Here is a 14,704-nt window from a genome sequence, read left to right as displayed (position 1 = left end):
GTCCGTAGCAGAAAACTGAAGAAAACGAGAGTTATATTGTTATTTTAGTGATGTTTAGTCAAAAAGGCAAGGTGGCATAATTGTAATTAATGAGATTCCTCATTAAACTCCTTGGCCTATAAATAGATCTCTAGGGTTTCTCATTTAGGACTTTTTGCTATTTTCACATCTTGGAGGTTTCTAGAGCTAGAGAGAGAAACTAGAGAGAGAAAGTGACATCGTGATTCAGGTTTTGTACGTTTTCAGATCTAATCAATAGAATCACAGTTTATATTACATCACGTGTGTTCGGTCGCGTTCGTGTACGGATTCCGCACGTTATACGTACGTTTCGCAATCGTTTTGGATTCAAAACCGGTCCTACAAGTGGTATCAGAGCAGGAGCTCGATTGTACTGATCTATCACACGATTTCGCACAGGATTACATCGATTTCAGATCTGAATTTCATAGATTTCTTCATCTTTTTCATATTTTTCACGTTTTTACTGATTTTTTTGTCAAATTGAACAGGTTTCCACGGTCCGAATCAGTTGATTTTTTGATATGTGGTGCGAAAACATCTGATCTAAAACCCTACCAAGTTTCAGATCGAAATTCCAAGCCGTTTAGGAGATATTCGAGTTTTTCGGTCCGCAGTTCGTTTAATCAGCGTCTGGCCGTTTGAAACAGCACTAGTCCGTTTGAAAAGTGAATCTATCGTTTGAAAATTGATTCCCGTTTGAACTATCGTTTGAAACGAGCACCATATCGTTTGAAAGATTACTTCCGTTTGACTGATCGTTTGAAACATGCCTACCGTTTGAACTGACCGTTTGAAAACAAGTCTTCTCGTTTGAATTGCATGACCGTTTGAAAGAAACCGTTTGAAAATTTCTGTCCGTTTGAAATTGATTTAGAGATTCACGTGATACTTGCCTTGATAATATCAACTGTCCATCTTATATCACGGCCCATGTGAAACAGAATGTTGTCGGCTAAGTGGTAGGAAAGGCCCAATCACAAGCTAGGCTGGTTGTTTTTGTTTGCACGTGAAGGTTGTTCAATAAATCACGTAAATGGCGGTTCATTAGAATTGAAGTATTATCTGTCCAATCAGCATTGAGAATGCATTTGATTACGGTTGTGACTTATTAAAGTTGTCTGTTGTGTGACTTGTTTAACCCAAGGTGCACCACCCACAATGTGACAACCCTCACAAAACCAGGTATCCGTACGACTTAATTAACTATTAATTGTTGCCTAATTACTGTGCTTAACTGAGATTTCTGATAAACTGCTACTTGATTGTTGATACATGTACATATCTGCATCATACTTTGATTTTTCCGTCACTACATTATTTACTTACTGAACTCTAGTGACAAACATGATGCACAAAAGCACAGTAGCACTTGAACGGATAACCTATTTGACATGCTGATATAGCCAGCATCAGGCAGACACTGCCTCTAAAGGCCTGAATGAGCCGGAATTGTTTTACTACACCCATAGTGTGTGTAGGGATACAAGGGTTGTATAATTGCGTCTCTAGGAATAAGATACAGAGATTGGATGTGCCTAAAACGTACTCTAAGCACAAAACACAGCACTTTTATCAACACACTAGCTTCTAGCTAATTAATAAAGTGCCAAAACATGGGGAAATATTCCTGACACTGTGCAGAATAAATTGTGTCGCTAAAAATATTAATTACGACGCTTAAAGGATTACTTAAGCACTTTAACGGATTACCATCCGACCGAACAACCGGACTATACCCGGAACATAAAAATATTGCCAGAAATATTATTGGTATTTTTCTGGGCCAGTTAGGGTCCCTGATTACCCTAACACCCACCTTATAACGCAATAAACAACTAACGAGGTTAGACCCTAAAGTAACCAACTTAACTTAACTGAACCGTAACTGAACGATTGAAAACGAACCGGGTGGCCCCACCACCCTAACTATTCGGCCAACTAGAGAGTACATGAGGGTACAATTTTTATTATATTTTATTAGATTACGCGAGTATCTAGGAGCATGGAGAACCGTTGGACGATGGAGCTAGAAATCTCTATAAATACCCTCACCTTTCTCTCTCACATACACACACACTTAGCAAGAAATCTCTCTCTCTCCCTTGCTCCTCTCCTCACGGCCGAACACCCCTCTTGCCATCCATCCGCTTTCGGTTTTTGATCTCTCCATTCCAAGTGCATACACATCTCGGGGATCACCTACAACGGAGCTCGGGACAAACGGGAGCTCAAGGACCTCGTGCATTTGCTATTATCCACGCAGTTTTCGACTAGAATCTTCCCTAGCCCCGAGCTAGAGGTATAATGTTTAAAACTCGTTTTTAGTCATGTCTAAAGTGGTTAAAAGGATTTTTGTCGGTTGAATGTCGGTAACCCGCTTAATGAAACTTTAAAGTCTACTAAAATGCGTATATCGTTGGATAAAAGCTCATAACGCGTGTAAATGTCGTAGTATTTGAATATGTTGATTAATATGGCCCGATCTATGATGTGGTGGCTCTCATCATCGTTTAACCCGACTTGGTTAAGATCCCGAATCTTGACATACACTTGTTTCTAGCAATACAAGGGTTAAAAGGTGAAACTCCACCACACGGGAAACATGAACTTGTGTAAAAGTGTTCTAACATGAAAAATAGTATTTAAAACGAGCCGATCTACGTATGTACAAGTGGTATATTCGTAGGACCGGGTATTGAGAAAATCATGTTTTATAAAAGTTGGTTAACATGTTAACAAATATGATTTTCAAAGTCTACAAGTGTAGAAACACTTATAAAATGAAAGATCCGGCAAAATAACCATTTTTACAAAAATTGTCGGGAAGTTGTAAGAAGTGATTTGTTCCAAAAACGGGGTTTTTGCAAGACTAAGTTATTTTATGTATAGATCCACTAAATATAAAGTGATCTACAAAACGACTTTCGGAAAAATTACAAGTTCGTGTGATAATGCGATTTCACATTCTAATCCACAAATTTGAAGTGTTGAAACTTGTTGATTGTATTGGAAATTGATTGGTTGATTTAAAGGAAGTATTGAAATGATTTTGTAAAAGAAAATGATACGCTTGAAAGCGTGGCCACCTCCAGTTACAGGGGAAACTCTGGCGAAATTTTCCTAAAATCTAACACTTAGAATTATATACAAGTGTTAGACTACTTTGACATGTTTTCAAATATATTTCGCCACAACTTTATTTATAAATAATCGGAGGTGGGATTTTCACAAAGCTAAACGTGATAAATATTTATTCGATAAATATATTATTCACCACACTGTTTATGATTATTTTGTGAAAATATATGAATATTATTTTTAGAGTAAAAATAATATTTACAAACGTTGATGAACCCAAAATAATACAAACGCTTACACGACGAATATATAAGTTACAACGGTAATTATCATTACCACTTAATCGCCAAAACGTAACGTACGCTTTATTCGGAAATATTCATAAGTGCATGTGTTGTCAAAATATTAATTTGGGAAAGTATTATATGGAAAAGGAAATATATTGTTTTTGAGAAAAATAAATATATTTTGGAATTAGGAATAAAATATATTAAGTGGGACTTAATAAAATGATATAATTACACATGTATTAATTCCCCCATCCTTGGGAAGGAGAATACGTTATCAAGTAGACACACGGAGCGGTTGTCTAACCGTTTCCCCAAAAATATAAACTAAGAAGCTAAAGCACGGCCATCCGTCTAATAGAATTAGCACATGTAGGTCGTTGCGCAGCTTTCGGACATTTGGATTACTTGATATTGTGACGCACTCACTGTGAGTTCATGTCCCCCTTTTCTCTAACTGTTTTCAGTTTACTTAACTGCGGGGGTGAAATACATGTTACTATGATTACGAATATTTCTTACATGGTATGGTCAGCTACGGAAGGAACTGTTAGGTTATGTGATTGGGTAGGCGAAATCTTAAAGATCATTAGTCCTCGTAGTATGATCGAGGGATAGAAGTGATAGGCCTATTTGAGCATAACAAACCTCACCCATGCGCCCGCAGATTGGACCATGTGGTGACCTTGTCTTAACACCACCCATGCGCCCGCAGGTTGGACCATGTGGTGACCTTGTCGTAACTCCACCCATGCGCCCGCAGGTTGGACCATGTGGTGACCTTGTCCTATCCCCTCCCATGCGCCCGCAGGTTGGACCATGTGGCTACACATTAACTGATATGTTTCCTTATTTGCTTTCATACCAGAGTTTACAAAATATTCACATTTACAATGATTATAAAGGTTTATTCGCGCGCACATACTAAACGCATGAACTCGCTCAACATTATTGTTGATTTTTCAACTTACATGTATTTCAGGAAATAAAAGGATCTGGCACGGTATGGCACGTTTTCCCGCTGCACTAGTTTCCGAGGTCATCCGGGGTTTAGGGAATGTGACTCTTTCCTGGACAAGTCACAGTCCTTAAACTGTGTTTATGTTTGTTTGGTTGTTGAACAAGATTATGGTTGTTAGGGTGTATTCCCGTTAAAACAATGGTATTGTATTTGGTTTTCAAAACTTAATGGATGATCCTGCATGTTTTTTTTTTAATTCATATAGCTTTGTTATGATTAAGCTACGGTATTTAGAAGTCACACCAAATTAACCACGCTTCCGCAAAGCCAGGGTGTGACAGCTTGGTATCAGAGCTCTGATCATAGCGAACTAGGATTCCTTCTCGAGTCTAGACTATGATCACTAGGGCTCTCACGAAAACATTTTTACTGCATACCACTTAAGTCCAGATCCAAAACGTTTTTTTTTACAAACAATGTTGAGCACATTTCATTTATTCATTATTAGGCTCAGTCTTGGAGACTGAGGCTCGGTCTTGGAGGCCGAGGCTCGATCTAAGGGGTCGAGGTGGATGATAGAGCAGTCTTAGAGACTGGGAGGCTAGTGGGACTAGGAGAATTATTTGATTGTTTATTGTTGACTTACATGTTTATATGAATATATGATTGATTATTATACGTATGTGTGTTTGTGGTACAAACGTCATGCCTTCATCATGTACTAGAAAGATGGACATTACGAATCCCATGGCCATAGTATCAGACGACATAGTTTCATCGGAGCACGAAGGGTACATCTCCGATACTACCGGCACAGACGATGACGACTATCAGCCCTTTTGCGCTGTCTGAAGTCGTAGCAGAGCCTACTGATGGCCATCTTGTTGGGAATTTGCCACTCGCGGTGATCCCTACTCCTGTGCCCCTTGCCGCTTATTCTGTTGTTGATATGCCCCCCGACGAGGCCTCTGATGACGATAACGAGCTACTAGTGGAGGACCCATTCGAGGGCGAGGCCCTATTGCTGCTGGTATCAACCTACTGCTTGCGGACGCTCCTGCAGGGGAGACTTATGCCCATTTCCCTGTCCCGGACTCATTTGAGTTCCTGACATCCGCATTTTCGCATATACAGGGAGTGCAGCACCATTCACACGACGCCGACCCTGATACGGCATCATCAGCTGCACCGTTTCCCGCACACAGCTTTGAGTTTAATCACAGTATTGAGGGTGATCCTGTTCTTCTATCTGGTTTTGATCCAGACCATGACCTTGAGTTCATACGCTTAGGCCAGCCCTTGGAGGATCCTGTAACCCCCTGTGATGGTTGATCCAGCTGATTTTGAGATGGGGTTTGTTGATCCGGAGCCAGCCGTGGCCCCTGAGCCAGGCATCGCTCCTAACACCGCATTAGAGCATGACCCTGTTCATGCCAATGCACCTGCTGTTGCTCCTTGATTGATCATCTGCTTGGACGAGAGAAAATTTGGGGTAACTGTGCAAGACAATTTATTATTACGGGGGCCCACGTAATAACGACTTGTAGTGCACAGAAATCCTGGTGGACTCTGCGGGTCAAGCTAATGAAAACTAATGTGGCAGGAAATAACTCGAACACGAATGACCAAGGCGATGAAGCCTTGAGTTCATCCTATTTCAAGCAACAAGCCAAATTGGCAAGCCTATGTGAAGGCTCAGTAATTTATTTCCCCACCCATACATTGAGTATATTTATGTGTAAAATTGGGTGAGTACATGATGGCTTACGGTGCTATGTATCTTATAAGATAATTGGAAAGTTGTCTAACCCACTTCATACCACTTCGGCAAAAGAGGATGCCACCCAGGCGTGACACAAACACCAGTACGTTGCAAAGGATGGAAGCCGAGCTGCAAAAAAAAAAAAACGCATCTCCCAGGCAATTGCACGACATAAAGCCCTTCGCTTTTAGCACAGCAATGGCACTAGTGGAAGTAACCTTCCAATTAGCTGCACCTATGAGCAACTCCTGAACTGCAGGCCTTGAACTGCGATGGAACAGGAGGCGCCATTGCTTTTGTTCGTTGGTCTGAAAAGATTGACTCCATTCTAAGAAAGACAAACTATTCGCCCCAAATGGAGTGATACCTTTACCTCAAGGTCATTACTAGACGGCACACTCTCATGGTGGGACCATCATATTCAGACCCTTGGTACAAATGCTGCCTATGCACGAGCTGGGACGAGCTCAAGGAAATGATTGAGAAGAAATGTTGTTCTAGGACTGGAATCCAGAAGCTTAAGGTGAAGTTCTGGAATTTGAATGGACGAACCAGAGATTTCTAAACATGTCCAGCGATCGCACGACTTGCCTAGGGTCGCCACCTACTAAGTCATTGATGTTGTATGATACAGTTGGATACCTGTAAACCTTACATTCTGGTCTCAAATTGTGGCAATGCAATCAAAGTGATCTATTGTTTATGTTCTATAACATGAGATGTTATTGATTTATTGATAACATGAGATGTTATGTGTTGATATTGCTGTATACCTACGCACATTTTACTTACTATGACCTGACCCGTACAATCATCATAGGAAGATGCCTCCAAGACAGGATGTACGCATACCCACCAATGAGGCGGAACTCCAGGGAATCATTGCTGCAGTCATCGCACAATACGAGGCCCATCACTCCGAGCGCAACGGAGGTACCTCAGGAAATAACCCACCCAACGGCTGCACCTACAAGCAGTTCTTAGGCTGCCAGCCTCTACATTTCGACGGCACTGGGGGTGCCGTAGCCTTCGTCCGCTGGATTGAGAAGACGGACACTGTTTTGCGTGCAAGCAAATGCGCCCCAAGAGACCAGGTCACGTACATTACCGGGCTGTTCCGAGATGAGGCTCTGTCATGGTGGAAGCTTCAGGTTCAGACAATGGGCGAGGCTGCTGCATATGCTCTATCGTGGGACGAGCTGAAGGAGCTAATGCATAAAAAGTACTGTTCAAGAACAGAAAGCCAGAAGGTAGAAACTGAGTTCTGGAATTTGAAGATGGATGGTCCAAAAATAGCTGAGTATGTGGAGAAGTTCCAACTTCTATCGCGTATCGTTCCCTACATGGTAGATCCAGAGTTTAAAAGGATTGAGCGTTTCATTTGGGGATTGGCACCCCAAATCATGAGCATGGTAACGGCATCAAAGCCTGCAACAATCTCTGAGGCCATCAATCTAAGTGTAGCCCTGACAGAAGAAGCAATCAGGATGAACAAATTTTCAGCCTCTGAGGAGAGAAAGGAGACTCATGTAGAGTCATCTGGGGACAACAAGAGGAAGTTGGCGAATTTCAAACAGGGTACCCAGTCGAGTAGCGACGACAAGGCCAAAAAGAGAAAAGAGTACACGGGTATCCTACCAAAGTGCGACAACTGTCGGCGTCCCCATAACGGGCGGTGTAGATATGGAAAGTGTGGTAACTGTGGTAAGGTGGGACATGTCAAGGAAACATGTCGGCAAGGAACTGAACATGGAAATAGAGGTCAAGATGGTAACGGAAATCACGGAGGAAATAACAACGACGACAACTATCAAGGCAGGGATGGTAACGATCAAGGCTGTGGCCAAGCATGTTTTAATTGCGGTGATGTGGGGCATTTCAGGAAGTATTGCCCTAAGAACACTCAGGCACGTGGATGAAAGCTCAACAGCGGGGATAGAATCCAAGCGTGGATATCGGTACGTCTCATAATAGTCAAAGTTACGCTCTATTCGACAGTATTGTCAAATTTTAGCTTCAGAAAATATAGTTGTTTTAGTAGTAATTAACCTAGATACCCAGTTCTCGATAGAACAAGTCTATCGGAAGCTTCGACGTGATAATTGGGATGGACTGGTTGTCGAACAACCCGGCGAAAATTGTCACCCGCACCCCGACGACGAACGGAGAAATGATTGTGATTCATGGAGCAGGATACGCTCCTACGGATTATCAGGCAGAGAAGACAGGAAAATTTTCGCGCAAAGGATGTGTTGCATTCTTGGCTCATGTCGTGGAAAGAGAAGCCGAAGAACCAAAACCCGAAGACATCCCTGTGGTTGGAGAATACCCCGAAGTCTTCCTCGAAGATTTGCCGGAATCGTCCCCTCCACAATAAATTCCAAGCGCTGCACCCATAGTCAATGCATCGTAGCAACTTACGTTTTCGGAGATGCAAGGAATGGCAGAGAAGTTTTAGCAATGGGTAGAGAAGTAAGATAACAGACCAAAATTTCCTTTTTGGGTAACCCCATTACCACTCGTCAAAAAGAGGGATGATGGTTTTCAGATAAACATCATCTACCGGGAGCTGAACAAGTCGGCGATCAAGAATAGATACCCTCTGCCAAGAATTGATGATCTGTTTGATCAACTGCAAGGTTTAAGCTTTTACTCAAAGATCGACTTGCGATCTGGATGCCATCAGTTAAGGATACAAGAGGAGAGTATCCCGAAGACCGCCTTCAGAACCCGTTATGGGCACTACGAGTTTCTCGTTATGCCGCTTGGTCCGACAAACGCACCTGCAGTGTTCATGGATTTAATGAACCGAGTTTGTAAGCCGTATCTGGATAAGTTCGTGATTGTGTTCATTGACGACATCTTGATCTACTCAAAGACGAAGGCAGAACACGAGCAACACCTCAGAGCTATTTTAGAGTTACTGAAGAAGGAGCAGTTGTACGCCAAGTTCTCTAAGTGTGAGTTTTGGCTGAGAGACGTGCAATTCCTTGGGCACGTGGTAAATGAAAGTGGAATTCATGTGGATCCAACCAAGATCGAGGCGATCAAAAATTGGGAAGCGCCAAAGACGCCAACCGAGATCCGGCAATTCTTGGGTTTGGCTGGCTATTATCGAAGATTTATTGAGGATTTTTCAAAGATCGCTCAGCCATTGACACTCCTCACGCAAAAGGATAAAAAGTTTGATTGGGGAATCAAACAGGATGAAGCATTTCAGTTGTTGAAGGATAAGCTTTGCAACGCGCCAATCTTAGCTCTACCGGAAGGTACCGACGATTTTGTGGTATACTGCGACGCATCGCGTCAAGGATTGGGTTGTGTGTTGATGCAACGTCAAAAGGTTATCGCTTACGCATCACGCCAACTGAAAGTGTATGAAAAGAACTATACCACGCATGATTTGGAGCTAGGCGCAGTGGTTTTTGCTTTGAAGATTTGGAGACACTACCTTTACGGGACAAAGTGTACGATCTTTACAGATCACAAAAGCCTCCAGCATATATTCAACCAGAAGGAGTTGAATATGAGGCAAAGGCGATGGGTTGAGTTGCTGAACGATTACGACTGCGAGATCAAGTATCATCCAGGGAAGGCGAATGTGGTCGCCGATGCCCTAAGTCGCAAGGAGAGAGTCAAGCCCATAAGGGTTAGGGCTATGGAAATGATTATCCAAACCGATCTTTCCTCGCGCATTCGAGCAGCGCAAAAAGAAGCTCTCAAGGAGGAGAACCTTGAGAAAGAATATCTCCGTGGGATGGAGAAGATATTGGTTCCAAACAAGGAAGGAACGTTATGTTTTGAGAAAAGGATTTGGGTTCCTTTGTTTGGTGATTTAAGAGAGGTTATTTTTGATGAAGCTCACAAGTCACGGTACTCTATCCACCCGGGAGCGGATAAGATGTACCAAGATCTTAAGGATTATTATTGGTGGCCTAGGATGAAAGGCGATGTTGCTATCTACGTGAGCCAATGTTTGACTTGCGCTAAGGTTAAGGCCGAATACCAGAAGCCTTCGGGACTTCTGCAGCAACCAAAAATTCCCCAATGGAAGTGGGAAGAAATATCCATGGATTTCATTACGAAGTTGCCAAGAACGCCTAAGGGCCATGACACTATCTGGGTGATAGTGGATCGCTTGACGAAGTCAGCACACTTCTTGCCTATCCGCGAAAAGGATCATACAAGCAAATTGGCTGAAATTTACATGAGAGAAATTGTCACTCGCCATGGAGTACCTCTCTCGATTATATCCGATAGAGATGGAAGGTTCGTATCGAGGATATGGCAATCCTTCCAGGAAGCTTTTGGCTCGAAGCTGAATATGAGCACCGCGTTTCACCCGCAGACCGACGGCCAAAGTGAGCGGACGATTCAGACATTGGAAGACATGCTGAGAGCATGTGTGATGGATTTAGGCGGTAGCTGGGATAAGCATTTACCCCTGGTTGAGTTTTCATACAACAACAGCTACCACACCAGTATTGGTGCCGCGCCATTTGAAGCTTTATATGGGCGCAAGTGCAGGTCGCCGCTCTGTTGGTCTGACGCAGGTGATAGACAATTGGTAGGTCCCGATGTAGTTCAGGAAACTACAGATAAGATCGCGCAAATCCGAGATCGTATTAGTGCGGCTCGTGATCGCCAGAAGACCTACGCCGATCTGAAAAGGAAACCTCAAGAGTTTGAGGTTGGGGATATGGTTTTGTTGAAGGTATCACCCTGGAAGGGTGTAGCACGCTTTGGGAAGCGTGGGAAGTTGAATCCGCGCTACATTGGTCCTTTTAAGGTTTTGGAGAAAATTGGAACAGTAGCATACAAGTTGGATCTACCTGCCGAGCTGAATAACGTTCACGATACATTTCATGTATCCAATCTTAAGAGGAGTCCAACTCAAGTTAACGTTGCCATCCCTACCGACGAAATTCATATTGATGACACGCTCCACTTCGTTGAAGAACCTGTTGAGGTCACGGATTGGAAAGTTAACAAGACCCGCCGGAGCAGTGTCAAGCTCGTCAAAGTTCGCTGGAATGCTAGACATGGTCCTAAATTCACCTGGGAGCGTGGAGACCGAATAAAAGAGAAATACCCCCACTTATTTCCTGAGAACCCTGCTTCTACAAGCAGAATTTAAAATTTCGGGACGAAATTTATTTAACGGGGGGAGAATGTGACAACCCTCACAAAACCAGGTATCCGTACGACTTAATTAACTATTAATTGTTGCCTAATTACTGTGCTTAACTGAGATTTCTGATAAACTGCTACTTGATTGTTGATACATGTACATATCTGCATCATACTTTGATTTTTCCGTCACTACATTATTTACTTACTGAACTCTAGTGACAAACATGATGCACAAAAGCACAGTAGCACTTGAACGGATAACCTATTTGACATGCTGATATAGCCAGCATCAGGCAGACACTGCCTCTAAAGGCCTGAATGAGCCGGAATTGTTTTACTACACCCATAGTGTGTGTAGGGATACAAGGGTTGTATAATTGCGTCTCTAGGAATAAGATACAGAGATTGGATGTGCCTAAAACGTACTCTAAGCACAAAACACAGCACTTTTATCAACACACTAGCTTCTAGCTAATTAATAAAGTGCCAAAACATGGGGAAATATTCCTGACACTGTGCAGAATAAATTGTGTCGCTAAAAATATTAATTACGACGCTTAAAGGATTACTTAAGCACTTTAACGGATTACCATCCGACCGAACAACCGGACTATACCCGGAACATAAAAATATTGCCAGAAATATTATTGGTATTTTTCTGGGCCAGTTAGGGTCCCTGATTACCCTAACACCCACCTTATAACGCAATAAACAACTAACGAGGTTAGACCCTAAAGTAACCAACTTAACTTAACTGAACCGTAACTGAACGATTGAAAACGAACCGGGTGGCCCCACCACCCTAACTATTCGGCCAACTAGAGAGTACATGAGGGTACAATTTTTATTATATTTTATTAGATTACGCGAGTATCTAGGAGCATGGAGAACCGTTGGACGATGGAGCTAGAAATCTCTATAAATACCCTCACCTTTCTCTCTCACATACACACACACTTAGCAAGAAATCTCTCTCTCTCCCTTGCTCCTCTCCTCACGGCCGAACACCCCTCTTGCCATCCATCCGCTTTCGGTTTTTGATCTCTCCATTCCAAGTGCATACACATCTAGGGGATCACCTACAACGGAGCTCGGGACAAACGGGAGCTCAAGGACCTCGTGCATTTGCTATTATCCACGCAGTTTTCGACTAGAATCTTCCCTAGCCCCGAGCTAGAGGTATAATGTTTAAAACTCGTTTTTAGTCATGTCTAAAGTGGTTAAAAGGATTTTTGTCGGTTGAATGTCGGTAACCCGCTTAATGAAACTTTAAAGTCTACTAAAATGCGTATATCGTTGGATAAAAGCTCATAACGCGTGTAAATGTCGTAGTATTTGAATATGTTGATTAATATGGCCCGATCTATGATGTGGTGGCTCTCATCATCGTTTAACCCGACTTGGTTAAGATCCCGAATCTTGACATACACTTGTTTCTAGCAATACAAGGGTTAAAAGGTGAAACTCCACCACACGGGAAACATGAACTTGTGTAAAAGTGTTCTAACATGAAAAATAGTATTTAAAACGAGCCGATCTACGTATGTACAAGTGGTATATTCGTAGGACCGGGTATTGAGAAAATCATGTTTTATAAAAGTTGGTTAACATGTTAACAAATATGATTTTCAAAGTCTACAAGTGTAGAAACACTTATAAAATGAAAGATCCGGCAAAATAACCATTTTTACAAAAATTGTCGGGAAGTTGTAAGAAGTGATTTGTTCCAAAAACGGGGTTTTTGCAAGACTAAGTTATTTTATGTATAGATCCACTAAATATAAAGTGATCTACAAAACGACTTTCGGAAAAATTACAAGTTCGTGTGATAATGCGATTTCACATTCTAATCCACAAATTTGAAGTGTTGAAACTTGTTGATTGTATTGGAAATTGATTGGTTGATTTAAAGGAAGTATTGAAATGATTTTGTAAAAGAAAATGATACGCTTGAAAGCGTGGCCACCTCCAGTTACAGGGGAAACTCTGGCGAAATTTTCCTAAAATCTAACACTTAGAATTATATACAAGTGTTAGACTACTTTGACATGTTTTCAAATATATTTCGCCACAACTTTATTTATAAATAATCGGAGGTGGGATTTTCACAAAGCTAAACGTGATAAATATTTATTCGATAAATATATTATTCACCACACTGTTTATGATTATTTTGTGAAAATATATGAATATTATTTTTAGAGTAAAAATAATATTTACAAACGTTGATGAACCCAAAATAATACAAACGCTTACACGACGAATATATAAGTTACAACGGTAATTATCATTACCACTTAATCGCCAAAACGTAACGTACGCTTTATTCGGAAATATTCATAAGTGCATGTGTTGTCAAAATATTAATTTGGGAAAGTATTATATGGAAAAGGAAATATATTGTTTTTGAGAAAAATAAATATATTTTGGAATTAGGAATAAAATATATTAAGTGGGACTTAATAAAATGATATAATTACACATGTATTAATTCCCCCATCCTTGGGAAGGAGAATACGTTATCAAGTAGACACACGGAGCGGTTGTCTAACCGTTTCCCCAAAAATATAAACTAAGAAGCTAAAGCACGGCCATCCGTCTAATAGAATTAGCACATGTAGGTCGTTGCGCAGCTTTCGGACATTTGGATTACTTGATATTGTGACGCACTCACTGTGAGTTCATGTCCCCCTTTTCTCTAACTGTTTTCAGTTTACTTAACTGCGGGGGTGAAATACATGTTACTATGATTACGAATATTTCTTACATGGTATGGTCAGCTACGGAAGGAACTGTTAGGTTATGTGATTGGGTAGGCGAAATCTTAAAGATCATTAGTCCTCGTAGTATGATCGAGGGATAGAAGTGATAGGCCTATTTGAGCATAACAAACCTCACCCATGCGCCCGCAGATTGGACCATGTGGTGACCTTGTCTTAACACCACCCATGCGCCCGCAGGTTGGACCATGTGGTGACCTTGTCGTAACTCCACCCATGCGCCCGCAGGTTGGACCATGTGGTGACCTTGTCCTATCCCCTCCCATGCGCCCGCAGGTTGGACCATGTGGCTACACATTAACTGATATGTTTCCTTATTTGCTTTCATACCAGAGTTTACAAAATATTCACATTTACAATGATTATAAAGGTTTATTCGCGCGCACATACTAAACGCATGAACTCGCTCAACATTATTGTTGATTTTTCAACTTACATGTATTTCAGGAAATAAAAGGATCTGGCACGGTATGGCACGTTTTCCCGCTGCACTAGTTTCCGAGGTCATCCGGGGTTTAGGGAATGTGACTCTTTCCTGGACAAGTCACAGTCCTTAAACTGTGTTTATGTTTGTTTGGTTGTTGAACAAGATTATGGTTGTTAGGGTGTATTCCCGTTAAAACAATGGTATTGTATTTGGTTTTCAAAACTTAATGGATGATCCTGCATGTTTTTTTTT

This window comes from Helianthus annuus, chromosome 6, assembly GCF_002127325.2.
Source record: "Helianthus annuus cultivar XRQ/B chromosome 6, HanXRQr2.0-SUNRISE, whole genome shotgun sequence".
Classification (NCBI taxonomy): domain Eukaryota; kingdom Viridiplantae; phylum Streptophyta; class Magnoliopsida; order Asterales; family Asteraceae; genus Helianthus; species Helianthus annuus.
Note: the sequence above shows the minus strand (reverse complement) of the source record.